At 41.4% G+C, this 20,174-nt stretch overlaps 1 long non-coding RNA gene across 1 annotated transcript in view; it reads left to right on the top strand.

Annotated features, from left to right (window-relative positions):
• The first annotated feature begins 1,393 nt into the window (after positions 1 to 1,393).
• LOC144314038 (uncharacterized) overlaps positions 1,394 to 20,174 on the top strand; it is a 60,907-nt gene continuing 42,126 nt past the window's right edge. Inside the window, exon 1 of the long non-coding RNA XR_013379694.1 lies at positions 1,394 to 1,475. This is a non-coding gene — a long non-coding RNA (uncharacterized LOC144314038). The remainder of the gene's footprint in view (positions 1,476 to 20,174) is intronic.

Consider the following 20,174-nt stretch of genomic DNA (forward strand, 5'->3'; position numbering starts at 1 on the left):
AAACCATGATCTCTGACATTTTATAAGTGCTGTTATATTACATGATTATTGTCATCATTAACCCCTGGGCTAGGACTGGCAACATAAAGAAACCAACAAATTACAATCACTGCAGAAAGTGAGAGGAAACGTAGGCATACCCCAATCAGAGAGGACACACACACACGCACACACACACACCGCTAGGTCTGTCTACTGTGTTATACAAACTTGGATGGTGAAGTGAAAGGGGTTTTGAACTTTAAACTCAGCCATTTTCCTCCTCATATGATGGATTGCAGTGTGAGGCTCACTGAGCACCTGCTGGGGATTCTAAAAGAAATTCTGCCACTAGCTGGACATTTTCACCCTACGATTTATCAGAATCCCCACGGCTTTGGGGTCCTATAATTCTATAAACCACACAAGTTACATAGCCCTGTGGGATCTGATCATTATGAAACCCAGGAAAACCATAGATCTCCCACATCCAGCTGAGCATGTCCAAATAGGGAAAGACGTTTAAAAGCAAAGTGCTTGATCTCATCGTGCTCTTCAACCAGCAAAATTCTATAGTCAAAAGAAAGAAAAGCATAAAGAAATGGAATGATTTGTCCATAACCTCACCAATTTGCCAAGGAGCCAAAATGAACATGCAAGCTCTCTTAACTCCTGGTTGAGTTCTCTACACACTGAACACAGTGATTATGTAATCTTCAGACGTCAATATTTACCTTCCATGAATTTATGGCTGGCGATGTGTCAACCCACAAATTCATTTGTTTACTTAAGTCCACGCCATCAAAACCCCTTTCACTTCACCATCCAAGTTTGTATAACACAGTAGACAAAAGCAATGAGTGAGGCAACAGAAGACTGGGTTTTGGTTTTGACTTTGGGACCCGTTTCTGCTCCACACCTCGATTCTCAGGGATTCAAAATGGCTAGTCCCCTGAGGTTGGCTTCTGCGGCCACTGGGGAAAGGGAGCTAAGTACCTTGGAATTCCCATAGTTTTCCTAACACCACTCCTACTGGACCTGGGCCAGCATCAGGGGGTTCAGAAGGGTTTGTGCCTTCATTTTGCTCAAGTGAGGGTTTGCTTCAAGTAGCTTTTCCAAATTGCAACATTAATGGGCCTCATCCTTCATTCTTTTATCTTCCTTCTTGGAGCAGCATCTTGGTGAAGGGGATCAACTCTGGAGCAAAACTGCTCGGGTTGGAATCTGGCTTCTCCCTTTGTTACCCATGGGACCTTGATAAGCTTCTTACCCTCTGTGTGCCTCTGAGTCCTTACCTGTCATCGGAGTTATGACAATAGTACCTGCCTCGGGAATGTTGTGGAGACTGAGTTCTTCCATGTAAAGCACTTAGAACTTAGCCTGGCGATGACAAGCAATAAATACATGTAATTTGGTTCTAGAGCTTTGGAGGTTCATTCATTTGCTCCTAGGATACTCTGAGGTGGACATCAAGTGTGATATGGACTTGGTAGAAGGTATGTGCCCTGCAGGGTATACAGCACAGGCACAGACAGGGCCAACGGGAGGCTGGTGGCTGAAGGGGTGCTCATTGCTTGGTCTGGTCTCCTGGGTTAGACCACAAATAGCTTGTTTTTCTTCCCCCTCCTTATCTTTACTAGTATCCAGGTGTCTCTTTTTTCCCCTGGCTTTTCCTTGCAAGTATGACATCTCACCAAAGTCTTCCCTGCCTTGACCCCCATGGGTGTTTTATTTGGTCATCCTTTGTAGTGTTAGTTGCCAACAGAGTTGTCTTGCAAATCGTTTGGTAATTTGTTTGAAGTAAAGACACCAGGGCACCACCTCAAACCTACTGAGCCAGCCTGTAAGAGTAGAGCTCAGGGGTCTTTATTTGAGTCTTTATTTGACAGGTAGCATGGTGTGTTATTTAAGACCACGACCAAGGAGCCTGGCTGCCTAGGCTACTTGCTAGTGGTATAACTTTGGGTAAATTATTAAACTCTTTGTCTTACTGTCTTTAGCTGTAAAATGGGCATTATAAGAGTATTCATGATACTGCTATGAACTTGTAAGATACTCATAAGAATACACGGGATGATGAGTCTTACAACAATGTGTAGAACATTATAAACATGTAGTAAATGTTAGCTCTTTCTTTCCTTTTCTCTTTTACTTTCCTTTCCCTCTTAACTTCTCACCCATCTTCCCTTCCTTCATTATTGCCTTCTCTCCTTCCAACAAAAACATATTGGTCCTCCACTCAGGGCATGACTAGGGGGACCCAGAGATGAATTCGGTGTGATTCTAGTCCTTTAGGGGTTATAGACTAATGGGGGGAAATAGACACATAAACAAATAAATATAATAAAATGTTCTAAGTGCTCCAATAGATGTATTTACAGAATAGGAATGAAAGAGTTATTTTCTTAGAAAGGAGATAGGCTCCAAAGAAATGACTTTGGCATTCAGAGTTTGAATTAGAGGTGACATTGATCTATTCCATGCTACAAGCATTTTCAAGTGTACTATATACAAAGCAGAGGTTATAGTGTCTTTTTGAAAATTTGTCTTCCTTTAGAGAGCTGCAGCTTCATTTTTAACTTGATGTTTAAAAAGTTATTAACCAAGAATAGCAAAATAATCTTTAAAAAGAAGAGTAAGTTTGGTGGACTCATGATTCCTTATCTCAAAACTTACTACAAAGCTTCGGTAATCAAGATAGCCTGGTACTGGCATAAGGATAGACATAAAGGGATCCCTGGGTGGCGCAGCAGTTTGGTGCCTGCCTTTGGCCCAGGGTACGATCCTGGAGACCCAGGATCGAGTCCCACATCAGGCTTCCTGCATGGAGCCTGCTTCTCCATCTGCCTATGTCTCTGCCTCTCTCTCTCTCTCTGTGTGACTATCATAAATAAATAAAATTTTTTAAAAATTAAAAAAAAAAAGGATAGACATAAAAATCAATGGAAGAGAGTCCAGAAACCCACACATCTGCTGTCAACTGATTTTTACCAAGAATGTCAGGACTATTCAATGAAGAAAGAATAATTTTTCAACAAATGGTGCTGTGACAACTGGATAGCCATATGCAGAAAAATGCAGTGGGACCCTTACCTCATCCCATATACAAAAATTAACTCAAAATAGAGCAAAGGCTTAACTGCAAGAGTTAAAACAATAACACAGTAAGAAAAAAACACAGGGGCACATCTCTATAACTTTAGATTAGGCAATGATTTCTTAGATATGACACCAAAAGCACAAACAAGGAAAAAAATGGACAACCTGGACTGCATCAAAATCAAAAGCTTTTCTGCTTCAAAGGATATAAAGAACATGAAAAGACAAGCCACAGAATGGAAAAAAATAGTTGCAAATCATAAGGCTCTAGATCCAGTATATATAATAAACTTTTACTACTTAATAATAAAAAGACAACCTTATGTTTTAAAAAATAGCAAATTACTTAAATAGACAGTTTTCTAAAGAAGACATACAAATAGCCGATAAGCACATGAAAAGATGCTCATCATTAGTCACTAAGGAAATGAAGATAAAAAAACACAAGAGATATCACTTCATACCCACTAGGATAGCTATAATAAAAAATGGGAAAATATTGTTGGTAAGAATATAGAGAAATTGAAACTCAAATTTCGCTGATGAGATGTAAAATAATGCAGCCACTATGAAAATTCTCAAAAAGTTAACCACAGAGCTACCATCTAATGCAGAATTGCCACTCCCAAGTATCAATCCAGAAGAAAAAAAGACATATATCTACAGAAAACCTAATACATGGATGTCCATAACAACATTATTCTTAATAGTGAAAAAGTAAAATGACCTAAATATTCATCAACTGATGAATGAATGAACATAAATATATCCATATAAAAGAACACTATTCAGCCATGAAAAGAAATGAAGTACTGATTGATATGTGTTGTATCACATTATTTCAGTGAAAGAAGACAGACACAAAAGGTCACATAAAATTCCATTTATATTAAATGTCCAGAATAGTCAAATCCATGAAAATGGAAAGGTGATTAGTAGTTGCCAGGAAGTTTGGGAAGAAGGGAATGGTGAGTGACTGCTTACAGGTAGAGTTTATTGCTGGAGTGATGGAAAAGCTCTGGGATTAGGTAGAGGGGATGTATGCAATTAAGAAGATATTAAAACCCAGTGAATTTTATTTTTTAAAATGGTGAAGTTTATATCGTATGAATTTTATGTCGATAGCAATAATAAGAAAGAAATAAGTTATTACAACCAGCATACACTTTCTATTTTCTTTGGAATGTTGATACATCGATATAAATCAGCTAAAATAATAAAGCACAAGAGTTATGACATTAATATTTGTTGTATAGAAATATATGCTTCATTTGAAGTGACAAGTTAAAGTTCATTCAGATTGTGACCAAGAGTAGGCAGGGGCCAAGGGAAGGCCAAGATTAAAGGATCTGGCTGTCAAGATTCCTTTGACTAACTTCTAAACTCCCATATATTAACTCATGTGTTTATCGAAGCAGCACTTGGAAAAAAGTTTTTATTAAAACTTCATGGTAGACTAATTAGTGGGTCCAACCTTGTCTTATGGGTATCAGTTAGTTACTTTTGGACATGTACTAGCTCTTGTGGTGCCTCAACAGCTGTTAGTTTGGGGCTAACCCAGGGGCTCTAGTGCGCTACTGCCTCCTCTCAATGTGTCTCTCTGTATGACAACACCAACAGTGTATGGTCTGTGCCTTACGTGTGCCTTTGCTACCTTATTCTGTGGGCAGAGCATCCATGTGACTAGATGTAAGATTTGACTTGTTCTTGGGAATATAATTCACAGATCGTATAGACTTAGTCTTGTCTGTTCAAGCAGATCTTGTCATTCATTTCTGCTCTTTTAGAAGAGTTCAAGGTCGCCTGGGTGGCTCAGTCAGTTAAGCATCCAAATCTTGGTTTTCAACTCAGTTCTTGTGATCTCAGGGATGGAGTCTTCAGTGGGGCTCTGCACTCAGTAGGGAGTCGGCTTTCCCCCACCCTCTGCCCCTCCCCCTACTCTTGTACACACACTCTCTAAAATAATTTTTAAAATTCTTTTTAAAAGAAGTTCAAATGCTAATTCACTCTCTTCAGTGAGCTCCTGAGCATACCTAGGCAAGTGTAATATTTCTAATCATTAAGGAGGAGCCCTGGTCTACATAGTAGGAGGTTAGGATTTTCATTACCTAATGTGGCAAACCCTTCTTACTGTTGATTGTGCTCTAGATATACCCCCCCTCTTTTCTAACCCCATGAAGCTATAAATAAGGATTCTGAAGTATTTTGCAGTCTTACTCAGTGGGGAGATTAATCATGTGGGGGACTCCCTGATGATGGGCCGGGGCGGTGGGGGGGGATTTACCCTCAGAGTTAAATTATGAAATTCACGTAAAATGGATGCAAAGTCATCTAAAGGCACAGAAGGGCAGATAAGATGAGACATAGTGGGAAAAAGGAGTTGGTAAAACAAACCTCAGCAGTACTTCCTCCAGCCCCAGCCAGGAGATAAGAGGGGTTGGGAATTCCCGTGTCCCAGGAGGAAGGCCAGGGCCTGGTGTGGTGTGGAGGTGGATAGTGTTATAACCACCAGACTAGGAGCTGAGGACCTGCTGGCAATGCTCTTCTTAAGTGAGATGAATGCCTCTGGCTTTGTTCGCCTGACGACCGTAAAATTGGATTTCCCTGCCTTCCTTTCCTCCAACTAATTCAAAGGGGGCTAAACCAAGGTTCCTACCAGCCAGGCTCGTTGTGAGGATTAAATCAGGTAATCGTATAAAGTACTTTCTGCAGCAACCTGCACATTGTTAATAAACGCTAACCATTGTGATCACTGTTCTATTATCCAGGTGCGGTCCTGTCTACCAGCAGTGAGTAGGCTGCTTCCAGGGGCAACTGTGTTTTGAAAGGCCGCTTACTTAGTTGTGCTTCTGACTTCATATGCTAATCACCTGAATGCAGTGACAGGAAGTGAGCGATGGGGGACTGAGATTCAGGGTCTGATCCTACCTGAGGACAGTGATAAAGCCACAGCAACTTCACCTAGGTCATAAATGCCACCTTGTGAAGGCCCATGGGGTCTGCCCGGGGGCCTTTCCTTGAAGATACCATCTCGGTCAGGAGCTTGCCTTGAATCTCCTTAGGAAATTCACAGAGCAGCCCCGGTGGCGCAGTGGTTTGGCACCGCCTGCAGCCTGGGGTGTGATCCTGGAGACCCGGGATCGAGTCCCACATCGGGCTCCCCACGTGGAGCCTGCTTCTCCCTCTCCCTCTGCCTGTGTCTCTGCCTCTCTCTCTGTGTGTGTCTATGAATAAATAAATAAAAATCTTTAAAAAATAAAAAAAATAAAAAAAATAAAAAGGAAATTCACAGAGCAATACGTAAATGGGGCCAGTGGTTCACAGGGTGATTGAAAGCTGAAACACTGATCTACTGAGGACTGGGTTTATATATATCAAGTCATCCCCTTTTCTAAAACCTTCTGAAGCCTTCCCTCCTACTCTGAGGCTAAAAGCCAAGGTTCTTGTGAGGGTTCATGAGGTCCTTCCTATCTGCAAGTTCTGCCCTTCCAGTCACTCGGTGTAACTCTCCCTTGCATGCCATGCTCTAGTCCAGGGCTTGACAAACCATAGCAAAGTTTTGTGAGGTCTTATTGGCATACAGCGCACCCATTTTTACATGTTGTCTAGGGCTGCTTTTACGCTCCAGTGGTAGAGTTGGGGGTAGTTGAGACTGAGACCACAAGGCCTACAATGTGACATGGTAATCTCAGGGTCATGGGATGGAGTCCTAATTGCAGGGGACTTGGGAAAATGAGGTCTAGTTTTGCATCCAAGATGAAGAAATTATTTTGTTTGTCAGCTAACAATTCTTGCCATCAGAACAAACCTATACCCATGGGGGTCCTGAAACCCCGCTTGCCCTTCCCAGTCCAATTACCATCGCATCCGCCACCAAAGGTTCCCTGGGGCGCACCCTACAGAACTTCTGGGGCACATATTTTGAAAAACACTGACATTACTAATTTGATTTGACACTTTGAATAAAGTTGCTTTGGTATCCTGGTTAAACTTTAACTACTCATACTACCCATGCTTCAAGAATATTTAACAGGAAGCAAATGGCAGTTTCACATTGAGTCTAAATAATAAGTAACAACAATAATAGTAATGAGCACATGATGCACGCCTTAAGTGCATGATTGTACCCAATCCTTACCTATGAGGCAAGTGCTATTGTCATCTAGTTTAAAGATGAGGAAAAGAGAAGTCACTTGGCTAAGTTACATAAGAATACATGATGAATGATGGACGCAGGATTCAAAACCCACAGTCTGACGCCAGGACACCAATCCATTCACTTCAGCTCTATAACCACATGATACGGTTAAACTAATACCTCAGCCTTGCAGAGTCTTTTACAGTTTACAAAATCAAGGAGCTTATCCTTACTTTCCAGGTTAAGTAAGCAGAGGCAGGACAAAGTTACCTGACTTGACATGGTTATGTATCTACTTTCAGGCAGAGGAATATTAGAAACTGCTGGCAAGGTCCCTCTTACCAGAAGCAAAAGCTGAAGGGGCAGTGTAAGCCACTGCCTCCTTCCTGGCACATCACACAGCTGGGAGTTGTTGGGCACTAAGTCAGAACAAGCTCTCTGGATGCATTTCAGCTTCATATAGTAGTAGGACAGGCCAAATACATATATCCCTTGAGAAGGAAATTCTCCTAGGAATATGTTCTCCCTCACTGATTAAGAGAGTCAGTGTAGTGATGATACTAAAACATTGGAAACTGGGCACCTGGGTTGCTCATTGGTTCAGCAATGACCTGCCTTCGGCTCAGGTCATGACCTCAGGGTCCTGGGATCAAGCCCCACATTGGGCTCCCTGCTCAGCTGGAGCCTGTTTGTCCCTCTCCCTCTACCTGCCGCTCTCCCTGCTTGTGCTCTTTCTTTGTCAAATAGATAAATAAAATCTTTTAAAAAATTGGAAACTACCTTAATACCAACCAACAGAGAATGTTTAATTCCGTTGCATTCATAAGACAGAATGCTGCTCTCAAAGATCATGTTCTTCTAATTATCTGGGAAAATGCTCACAATAAAATATCTGCATTCACAAACATTTCTTATTTAAACTCATTAGTATCTACTTATGCTTAATAAACAATATATACTTATTTTATATACACATATACACGTGTGTATAAATTGTATGTGTACAAGACTATCTTTGTTTTGGACATATCTTTATAAATTTTATGCCTTGTATTAGATGTTTCCCAAATGATACCAATTTATGCTAAGTGATTTCACAGGAAATGCATTAAAATCTTAACTGTGGGGCAACCCAGGTGGCTTAGCGGTTTAGTGCCGCCTTAAGCCCAGGGCGTGATCCTAAAGACCCTGGATTGAGTCCCACATTGGGCTCCCTGCATGGAGCCTGCTTCTCCCTCTACCTGTGTCTCTGCCTCTCTCTCTGTGTCTCTCATGGATAAATAAATAAATAAAATCTTAAAAAAAATAAAATCTTAACCATGGCTATCTGTGGGAAGTAGATGACAGTTGATTACTATTTTCTTTAACATATTTTTCCATACTTTGCTAGCTTTATGCCATGAAGATATTTAACTTTTATGAGGTGGGATGCCTGGGTGGCTCAGTGGTTGGTGTCTGCCTTTTGCTCAGGGTGTGATCCTGGAGTTCCAGGATGGAGTCCCACATCGGGCAGAGCCCGCTTCTCTTTCTGCTTGTGTCTCTGCCTCTGTCTCTCGTGAATAAATAAATGAAATCTTAAAAAAAACTTTCATGAGGAGAAAAGTGTCACAGTGCTTGTGATGTTAAGGAAAAGATGCTGGTGCCCTGTGTTTCACAGACCGAGTCCTCAGCAAGGCCCTGCCCTATTCAGGAGCACTGAGCGCTTAAATGCAACCTCTAAAAACATATCCCCGCTTTGAATCAATTCTGAATTGCCCTCAGAAACCCCCAGTTAACCATCAGTACCAGCTAAGCGTGTTGTGAATTTAATCATCGGTACTGTTGCTTATGTAGAGATATGAGGAGCAGGGGGAGGTTTGAATCTTTGTGGTTTCATGGGATGTACTGTTTGGGGTCCCTTCCCTGCAGAAGAGGGAAAAGGTATATGCAGACCTGATGTAGGACTGCATGGTGCCAGGAGCTCCTGGGGCAGCAGAGGGCCACGCCGATGCATTCATTTCTATCTACTGATTTTCAAGGGCTTGGGAGCCTCCTGAGAAAGATCAAGATCTTTCCCCCCAATGTGCAGAAACGAGGGTGCTCCTCATGGAGGAGAGTGACAGGGTGGAGCAGGTGCCACCAGGGAAGAGCTAAATGGCTTCCCATGATAAAGGTTGCCAGGAGTGTAGAGTGGGGTTACAGAGAGTTTCTCAGCTGACATCAGAACTTGCCCTCACCCAGACAGCCACCAGCCGTCAGCAGCCTTGGAGAAAGGCCCAGTGGCTGTGATGTGGAAGAATGATAACTGTAACAGTAGTAACACAATGGGGCTCAAATGGCTTCACAGTGCCCCCCCCCCCCCCCACTCCGAGCATCCTATGGCCATGACCCTGCTTTGAATCACAGTTACATTGGTTAGCTTGGGCATGGAGGTGACTGTGCCTGAAGTGGGGATGGTATTTGTAAAGGTGACAGGAGCATGCTTTATACCTTGGGGGGGCAGTACCTCTGGGGAAGTGTCAGGGTGTGGGGTGATGACCATGTGGCCGTGTGGCCACCACACTTCCAGTGAGAGAGCCCCTGCCACAAACCACCAGCACATCCGAGGTTGAACAAATTTGCTGTGGGACTCCTCAGCAAGCCTTTAGCTGTCGCTTTGCTGAGTTCCCAGCTTAGCTGGCAGGTATTCCAAATTTACCAACATTGGGCCCACAGGATCTCCAGGTGCTGGTCGCTGCGATGGGGACAGACCTCTAGTCCTGAGGGACATTTTTGTAGAACCATCAGAGCCCAGGTCCATGGGTTCCGTCACAGTAGGGACACTGGATGGAATGATTTCTGATTACATGTTACCACCCCTGGACATTTCCAGAAATATTTAGGGAAAAGGAACTCTTTAAAGGCTCAGGCAAAGCAGGGACACCCATAATCGAAGAAACTTGCAGTGGGGACCAGTTTGTTTAAACAAAGCAAGCCAAAGGGGCCATTAGAACTTATGAATCTCCATGAACTCTATGTCTTTCTGGAGCAATTTGGCTTCTGTAGCTACTTGTAAAAATTATTTCAGGGAGGTGTGCTTCTAGGACTTCATTTTTATTAGATGAGAGAAACACCATGATGTCAGGCAAATCTGGATATTTCACCATCAACAGAGTTTATTTTTGGAGGCTCCTCCCTCAAGGAATCTTCTCAATCTGTCTACAGTATACTCAGCAACCCCCCAACTGTTGCATTCTCCACCCCATGTTTATTCTGTCCTTTCTCCCATTGCAACTTAAGTTGGCTGTGATGGCAGAAAAGCAATCTGATATGTATATTCACCCAAAATGACAAATGACTGACAGCGGGTCAGGTTAAAATTCCTATTTTAAAGGAGGATGTCTCAGATCCACAGTGTCTTAATAGAAAGGAATCAGGCTCATTGTGAAATCCTTTCATCATGACAAGCCGTTGGTGAGAGAATTTTGGCCAGGGAAACTTCCTAGAATCCCTTAGTGATACACCAAAGGCAACTCTACTGACTCACAATGTTAACTCTGATGGTGCTAATGATGTAACTAATAATCCCTAAATTTGTGCTGTCTCAACTCTATGGAGTTTTATTCAATATCCTTTTGAAGTAGGAGCAGCAGAAACGATTGTCTCTAATTCACTGCTAAGATCCCGGGGAGTAGAGATTGCTACTCATTTGCCCTAGTCTTTCAGGTGGTAATAAGTGGAACCAGGACTGAGCACAGTGTCGTCTCGTTTAGGCCAAAAGACCGAGTGCCCAAGACAAGAGTACTTTCCTGGGCTCTGATGGCTATCCTGCAAAGCTAAGTTGTGAAGGATTTACAGGTCAGCTAGATTATCGGATCTGCAAACCTCTCTTTCTTTCCTCATTTCCAATCCTTCAGCAAATACAATTGACTTCACATCTAGAATGCATGCTGTAAATGACCGCTCCCTTCCAACTGCAGCCTGTTTCCCCGAGTCCTCACCATGTCTCAGAGTAGAGGATGGCAAATTTCCTGACTGCTTTTCCCACTTCCACACTTGTCCCTCTACAGCCTGTTCTCACACTGGCCAGAGATCCTCTGAAAACCAAGCCACGTCCCGGCTGTCCTTGGCTCTAACCCCTGACAGCTGCCCATCCCACAGAGAGCCAGCATTGCCACCCGGCCCCTGGCTGCCTTGGTGGCCAAATCTCCGTGCCTTTGCCCCAGGTCCTTTCTCCAGCCAAACTGGTCTTTTTGCTGTTTCTTAAACATGTCAGGCACATTTCTCCATGACAGCCTTCCTCCTTGCTGTGCCCACATCTGGAGCCCCTCAGATGTCCACATGACCTCCTCCACCTCATCCAGACCCCAGTTCAAATGCCACCTCCCAGAGAAGCCCCTGCCCTACTCCATCCCAAACAGCACCTCCACTCACTACCCTCTCACCAGATTTTTCTTTTCTTCCTGGCACATTACATATTTTAAAAATGCATTGTCTGGCTTTCCCATCTAGATGCAAGCCCCATGTGAGTTTTGTTTTGTTCACTGCTATATCCTTGTTGCCTAGAATAGCGCCTCGCTCTTACTTGCTGAATAAATGAAACTGAGAAAACGAGCAACACATTTCTTTTTAGATAAGCCCACACACAAAAAAATGTTTTCTTCCTTTTCAGTTTAAACTACCGAGCGTATGACACAGTCCTGTGATCATTTCTTTTTTCTTTTCCTTTTTTTCCTGCTGCTCTGACCTCTGGGTGACCTTTAGCAAGTAGGCCTTACTTCATTAGAACTCACTTTACCCAGCTGGAGAATGGGAATAAAAATACCACCTACCTTCCTTTCCTGACACTTAAATGAGGCAGCCTCTGAAAAGCTTTCTTTGTGTTTTAGAGAAGGAACCACACAGATGAAACTTCTCATTATGAAGTTACAATTAAAGCCCCAGGAGGGTAGGCGCCTAGCTTTGCTTCTCTCCATTCTTGCCCTGGAGGAGGCATTCAGTAAGTGCTTACCAAAGTTAATATCTGTGGGCAGTAAACTGCACCTGCTCTGGTAGCAGTCATCACAGAAACCGGCCCCCTTTCTGGGCCAATGCTCTGACAGCAACAGAACAAAATCTAACTTAGAAGTGACGCAGATTCCTTTTTTCTAGAAGAAGCCAACTGCCCCACATTTGGTGGACAAAAGCTACCACTGGTGTGTTTTCGCCTTTGAACACAAAGTAGGGAATTTCACAAGAAGAGAAAAATTCAGATCAGAGGATTCTTTCTCTTGGGTATAACTTGTTTGAAAGTGTCCCTGATTAATACAGTGACTCTCCTAATTTTGGTCAATTTCCTGGTCCCGCTGAGGGCTACTGAGTCAGCAGATACTCCCCACCCACGCCCTCCCCCAGACCCTAGTGAAAACTAAAGTGTGCGACCCTGTGCGGGCGCCGGGAGCTCTCCGATGCCCAACGAGGATTTGTTCGCTGGATGCGTGCAGGAATATTCACGCCAAACTATTTGCTTCCACTTCCCTCTAAACCCTTTCTAACTCCTTTTTATTCCTTCCCCATCCCGCCCACGTGCTATTCTCAGACTCGCAGGCATATTCTGGTGCTGCTGGGCTTGAAAGATTACTGATCCTCTGAGGTCCAATAATTTAGTGTGTGAAGAATCTGAGTTTTCTCCCGGTCTCTGCCAGTTAAAGAAGTGTGTTGTAATTTCCCCGGCAGAAGTGAAAGTGATCTGCATCTACGCGAGCATCTGCACCCGCTAAGAATGAGTGAGCGCCCCGCGGGGGACCAGGAGGAGGGGACTTCTGAAGGGGCCGGGGGCGACCCTCCCAGCCTTCTGACCACCGGAGGGAGGAAATGAAAACCTGCGTTCAAGGGCAGTTTGGCCATTGATGACAATTCTGTCATCAAACAGGTGCCAGGGGGGAAAAATTTCATTTTTATTTTTATACATTAATTTTAACAGCTCATTTGCCTGAGGAGGAGCTAGCTATACAAGGATGTACAGTTTATAGTGAATTTGAAGGTGAATAAAATATTAACGTGCCCTTTGCTTCCCCTAAAAAGTAACAGCTAAATCAGCGTGGTACCCCATGGCTATCCTGCACATGCATTTAGATTGTAAATTAGCTCAGCTTTAACCCCCTTTGTTACAGTTGAGCAAGTTGAGAGATGCATTCTGTGGCCACATTGATGCTAATGATGGTGACCTTCAGAACTCTGCTAACCCCAAGAACACCCACAGCAGAACCAATAATCTTGGCTTCCTTGGCCCCAATCAGAAGATTTTCATCTACTGCATTTGGCTCTAATCGCAGCAGAATCTTTCAAATAGATTTGTTTCCAGAAAGCTTGCTTGACACAGGTCAAATGGCAGAAGTTACAAAGGATGTCATTGTTTTACATAAAATATCTGTGGAAATTACACCTAGAAACTGTTGCCTTTTTATCTTATTAGCTGGCATAAAGAAAGTGACAGCTAGGTCAAATTGTTACCACGGTGGCAAGGATCATTTTATCGTACATTTGTAATAGTTCTAAAACATATTAATATGAAAAAAAGTTATCAGAATTAACTAGTGATGTTTCACTTAAGACATGGAAGAGATGAACAATTTATTAACAACATGAGAAGACCTAAAAGTGAGACCGGAAACCATAAAACTGCTAAAAGAAAAGATGGGCAGTTATCTCTTGGACAATACCATTATGGATGTGTCTCCTCGGGCAAGAGGAACAAAAGCAAATATAGACTATTGGGACTACACCAAAAACAAAAAAACAAACAAACAAAAAAACCTTTTGTAAGCAAAGGAAACCATCAACAAAACGAAAAGACAGCCTACTGAAATGGGAGAAGATACTTGCAAATGCTAGATCCAGTAAGGGGTTATTATCCAAAATATAAAAAACATATACAACTCTATACCACAAAACAAAACAATCCAATTGAAAAATGGGTGGAGGACTGAGTAGACATTTTTCCAAAGATATCGAGATGGTCAACAGACACATGAAAAGATAGTCAACATCACAAATGATCAGGGAAATGCATATCGAAACCACAGTGAGATACCACCTTGCATCAGTCAGAACGGCTAATATCAAATACAAGAAGTAACAGTTTTGGAGAAGTATGGAGAAAAGGAAACTCTTATGCACTGTTATTGCATTTGTTAAAAGAATACCGTCAAGGTCTTTATCTATATGACGTGGTTCCATAGAACCTGGTTTCTTTAGATTTTAGTCATAGCTTTCACAATACTGCTGGTTTGTTTTAGTCTTATAGAAACTGTAGGTTTTTATTTAGATCATATTTTCTTCTTTGCTTTGGTTGGTAGGAGGCACAAAACCAAATTTACAGACTAACTCTAGTGACTCCATAGAACTTTACATATGCATATCATTTCCTTTCTTTTCTGGGGGACGAGTGGGAGTGCATTAATTTTATCCTTGCCTTTATTACCAGTATTTTCTCTTCACTCTTATTTTTACAACTGTTTTCTTTTCTACTTTTCTATCATACACATTCTTTTTAAAAAAGGTTTATTTATTTATTTGTGATGGGGGGAGGATGAGTAGGGGAAAGGAGCAGAGGGGGAGGGAGAGGAACAGGTGGACTCCCCACAAGCACAGAGCCTTGCTGCAAGGCTCCATGTCAGTGTCCTGAGATCAAGACCTGAGTGGTATAATCAGAAGTCTGATGCTTAAATGACTAAGCCACCCAGGCGCCCCTCTATTATATACATTCTTAAAAGCTGTCATGCAAGGAGATGGAGCATAAACATATAAACAAATCTACTCTTAAGGCGATAAACTTAACACATCCAAAGTCATCATCCTGGTGCTAGTATTTATCCTATCTTGCTGTCTTTTTAGAATTAGAAATTTAGAATGTTGTCTCCTTGAGGTTACAAAGACAGTTTCTTTCAGTTAGCATATACCTAACTTAGGTTTTCTTCCTATTCTTTTAAATTTTGCTTCTTGTTTTTTATCCTTTGCCTCAGTAAATTAATATGAACTAGGACTGTAGCTTCCACTAGTCATCAGCTTGGGGAAGATGCCACTGCTACACTTCCAGTGAGCATCTTATCTTTTTTTGATAGTTGTGGGGGGGTGATGGCTCTATTCTGATCCATCACGTTCTTTCACTCTGTTCAGTGAGTGTGTTCTTGCAACTATTTCTTCACTTTTGAACTCAACTAATCAATTTAATTTTTGGCCATTGCATATTCTCTCTCTCAACACCTTCTTTCTTTGTCTCTTTCCCTTTATCTCTTTCTCCTGTCCATCCATCCATCCCGCACACGCCCCTCTACCCCGTTTGCCTCTCCAGATGTTTCAAAGTAACAACAAAGCCTCATATATAATCAGGCCATTAAAACAGAAATAAAATTCTAGAAACCATAGAAAAGGAAGAATAAATGAGTACAGCTGAAATGATTCTGGTAATGATTCTGGTCTCAAAGTCAATGTGGACTCTGCTAATCCACATAAAGGGGAAAACCAGGATCGATTCTGTAAGTTCTACTGGCAGGCAACTTGTATTAACATGTTGGCTGTCAGTACAACTGGACCTAGGGTGGGTGGAGGTAGAGAAGGAGATAATTGGGGTGACTATTGGAGATTTATTTAATGGAATGAAAATAACTGGACCCATTTTGGAATCATCCTGAGTCCTCTCTTTCTTTCATACATCACATCCAACCCTAAGAATAACAAGTTCTGTTATTCCTAGCCTCAAGACACATGTGCATATGTCTTCATATACCAGGCGGCATCTGCCATATATTTCTTCCTCCATTGCTACTGTCCCAGGCTAGTCATCATCATCTCTTGCCCGGGTTGGCACAGCCTCTTTTAGTGCTCACTCTGTCCACTTGAATGTATTGTCCATTGTCCTTGAATGTATTCTTCTTGACCCAGCAACCAATGCAATGTGATCATGTGAAAATGTGGATCTTGTCTCCCTGCTCAAGCATCTCCAGTGGTTTTTCTTCTCATCTCACTCAGAGTTAGAGCCAAAGTCCTTCCCATGGCTAGTTGGCTCTACAAGATCTGGACCCCTAACCTTTCTGAGCTCTCCCCATCCCTCATGGTGCTTTGGCCATGCATCCTGAATGGGTGTCCTCAGGCATGTTCCTTTTGCCTGTAAAGATCCCTCAGTTATTCTTAGGTCTCACTCGTTATCTCTTTCAGGCCCTTGCTCAAGGGTTTTCTTATTAGAGACCATCTTACCTGAATTCCTTATCATCCCATCTAAAATTAAGGCTCCTCTACTACCCCTCCCCTCTCTGTCCCTTTGTTTGATTTTTCTCCATAGCACTATTTTTACCTCTCTAACATATCACGTAGGATTGCATCAATTTATTTATCATCTATCCTCAGCTACACATTAGAGTGCAACCTCTGTCAGTTGTTGCTGTTTTAATCTGTGTTGTTTATGACATAGGCCCAACACCTAAAACAGTGCCAGGTTGGTAAGTAGTGTAATAAATGATTGTTGAATGAATGAATGAATGAATGAATGAATGAAAGTAAATACTCTGGCCTCACTGGCACAAATTCTAAACAGCTAAGCTAATACAGAAGAATGTCATCCAGAATAAATTAACAGAATGAAAAAGTTCCCCGTTGCCAAAGTAAAATAGAAAATTAAAGCAATAACCAGTTAATTAGGGCACAGGGATTGTGTACTCTTACAGGATCATATAGAATCATGGGACTGAAAGGAAATGTGAGCTCTCTCTCAGCCCTGTCTCCTGACTACAAGGAGAGGGCACATCTACACCACATGGAAGGGGATATTTTCTGTGCTGTAAGTGCATTTGGAGAAATAGTTTGGTTCTCCAGTCATGCACAATTTTTCCTTTTGATGTTCAACAACTCACTCTCCACTTCTCTCCTGAGGATGTCATATTTCTACCTAAAATTCCACTCACTGAATGAAAAGTCAAGTGTAATGACATCAACCTCTTGCTTTTATTTGTCTTTGTCTATCTGGCCTCAAACAGCAATAGAAAAAAGTACAATGTTCCTCAGGTATCAATGGCTAAAAAAATAAAAATTCTACCAAACTGTATTGAAGACTGTAGCTTTTTCCTAACTTTACGTCAGCAATTTCCTCTGAAATACCTTTTTCTATTATAGGTTATGAACAACTTTTCTTTTTAATTTTTTTTAATAGGAAGGAACTGCTAGCTCAACTGTCTTTTTAAAATTTACACATTAAAGGTCAAATTATGTTATGGCAATGTGCTGCAGTTAAAAAAAAATCACAGGGGGTAAGATTTTCCAGTTTAGCAGAAGGCCCATTTTTGGCTCTACTCTTATTTACATTAGATATTGCTTTGAGTCAATTTAAGTCAATAGCAAGCTTCCAGTGACTTAAAGGAGTTTGAGGGAAGGCAAGCTAGATTGGAAATTGGAAGACCTGGTTGGAATCTGGTTCTTGTTCTGTTATGAATCTGCTGTGTGAGTGGGTGGCAAGTTACTCAGCCTTTATGGGCTTGAGTTTTTTCTTCCAGTAAAAGAAGAGCTTTAGATCTAAAAAAAACAGTGTATTCTCTTTCATCCCCAGGATTTATGATCCTTTGTGTAGTTAAAATGGATTTGGCCTTACTTTTTTTTTTTTCATTTTCTCCTCTCTCTCCCTCCCTCCCATCCATCCATCCATTGATTCTCTACTTTCTTTCCTTCTTTCTCCTTTTATTTTTTTTCCTTCTTTCTCCTTTTAAAAAGCCTTTCCTTTCAATAACTTTCCTTCCTTTTTTTATCTTTTTATTTGTCCTATTTCCTTCCTTTTCTTTTATTCCTTCCTTTTCTCTTTCTTTGTGCCCTGCCTCCTTTCCAGCTTTCTTTCGTTCTCTTTCTTTCATTCTTTCTCTCAGCAGCAAATCACTTGACATTTCATCAAATCCATAAAGTAGCAGTAGTTTTATGGGCTGGTGTTAACACCTATTATGACCAGCCAGGCATTGCAAACTGATGGGAGTGCTGATAGAGTGGCTGTAAGGCGTTGCGTGGAAAGTAGCCAAATCAGCACATGGCTATTATTTAATGATGCCCAGAAACTAACAGGAAGCTTTCGGCAAATTGCCTCACAAATTATACAGTGGCTCCCTGCCTTCTCGTTACTGGCATGAAATTGATTTGTGACTCTGGGTTTGAATCCAGATTCTTTTCCTTGTCACTGGAAGCCTCCAAAGCTACCTTTTAAACCTCAGTATTAAAAGTATCCTAATACTTTTAATATACTTTTATTAAAGTATAATAAAATGCCATAAGCAAAGAAAATGCCATAAACAAAGAAAGTATAAACGATAAACTTGGGAAATATTTACAATATAATGACAAGCAAAGGCTTAATTCCCATAATATATCGAACATTCTTGCAAATTATTTATGTATATACATGGAGATTTCCTTAGAAAACGGCAAATTAAAAAAAAAAAAAAAAAAAAAAAGAAAACGGCAAATTTTATGAATAGCTAATTCACAGAGAAGGAGATAAAATGGCCAACAAACATAGGATGCCAACCTCAACCATTAAAGAAATTCAGTTTTAAAAGGTAATTTTTTTGAGGGGTGCCTGGCTCAGAAGAGGTCAAGAATGACTCTTGATCTCAAGGTCATGAGTTTGAGCCCCTCATTGGGTGTAAAGATTACTAAAAAAATAAATAAATAAAAAAGAAACTTAAAAAAATAAATAAAAGGTAATTTTAAAAAAGAAAATGCACTTTAACAAGGTATAATGCTTTATACTGGCCTGAAGATTAATATTCACATCGCTTTTCTTTAACTTTTCATCTCACCATGCACACCTTTAGAAGTGAATCTAACAATACCTTCTCCCAACAAATAGCTTTGCCAAATAATATCCCTTTATTATTTTCTTAAAATTCTAGCTTGTAAAACCACTTGGGTGGGTGGGTGGGGGGCACGTGTTTTTCTGAGTGTTGCTTTATTTAAGCCCCATTCTTCACACTAGATCACCAGTTAGTTTTCTCCATTTCCCATCTCTTTCTGAAATACTCAGAATATTAGTTATCACTGCCATTTTTCAAATGCAGGTTGGAAAGAAACTGGGGCATCTTTGAGAGCCCCTGCACTTTTATCTCTTCCTTAGTATAGCAGAAAGGTAAAATCACAGGACTTGGAGTCAAACCCAACCTGGCTTTAGCTCTGATATTTAGGACTGTGTGTCCTTGGGTAAGTAACTTATCTTGAGCCTCAATTTTCTCATCTGTAAAACAGGACTACCACCAGCACCTCTTTCATAATGTTGTGGTATGGCTTAAGTGATGCATATAAAGTGCTTAGCGGAGTCTCTAACACAGGACCGAATAAATACACTGCAGGGATATGGTGAGGACAGTGGGGATGGTGAGGAGGAGGAGGAAAGATGAAGAGAGTGAGAGGACTGATCATACCCATGCAGGGGACTCCACATGATATCTACGCATTTAGAAGGAAAAGGCTGAATTTCACCCAAATGCAAACAAAAGAACTTTGCAACTTGTTCATGGTTTGAGGCTAAGTCCCTTGAAATCTCACCCAGTCAGTGTAATGCACAAGGATATCTCATTCTGGTGAAGAGCCAAGCTGTAAAATCTCTCGCATGTCTAAATGCAGTAGAATGAGGGAAGCAGATCAGAAAAGAGTGATAATAGTTGAAACAGTGGGGAAGGCAAACACACATCCAGGTCTCTGTATAATTTTAACACAATATGGGTCAACATCTAATAATATTCCAAAGATGATGAGAGGTAACCTTGACAACTCAGCAGATGCAGGCAGTAAAAGAATAAGAGATTCACAGAGAGACGCAGAAGAAAATCTGGGCCATTTTCTTGGTTCATGGATGGCTCATAGCTCTAGCTTTGGAAAGAAATTTGCTGTAACTCATACACCAAAGTCTTTTTTTACTTAATCAGCAAACATCAAAGAAACATGTGTGATACGCAAAGGCGCTAAGTTAGGCATTGGGGCTGTAGGAATATCT

Source organism: Canis aureus, chromosome 5 (assembly GCF_053574225.1).
Source record: "Canis aureus isolate CA01 chromosome 5, VMU_Caureus_v.1.0, whole genome shotgun sequence".
Classification (NCBI taxonomy): Eukaryota; Metazoa; Chordata; class Mammalia; order Carnivora; family Canidae; genus Canis; species Canis aureus.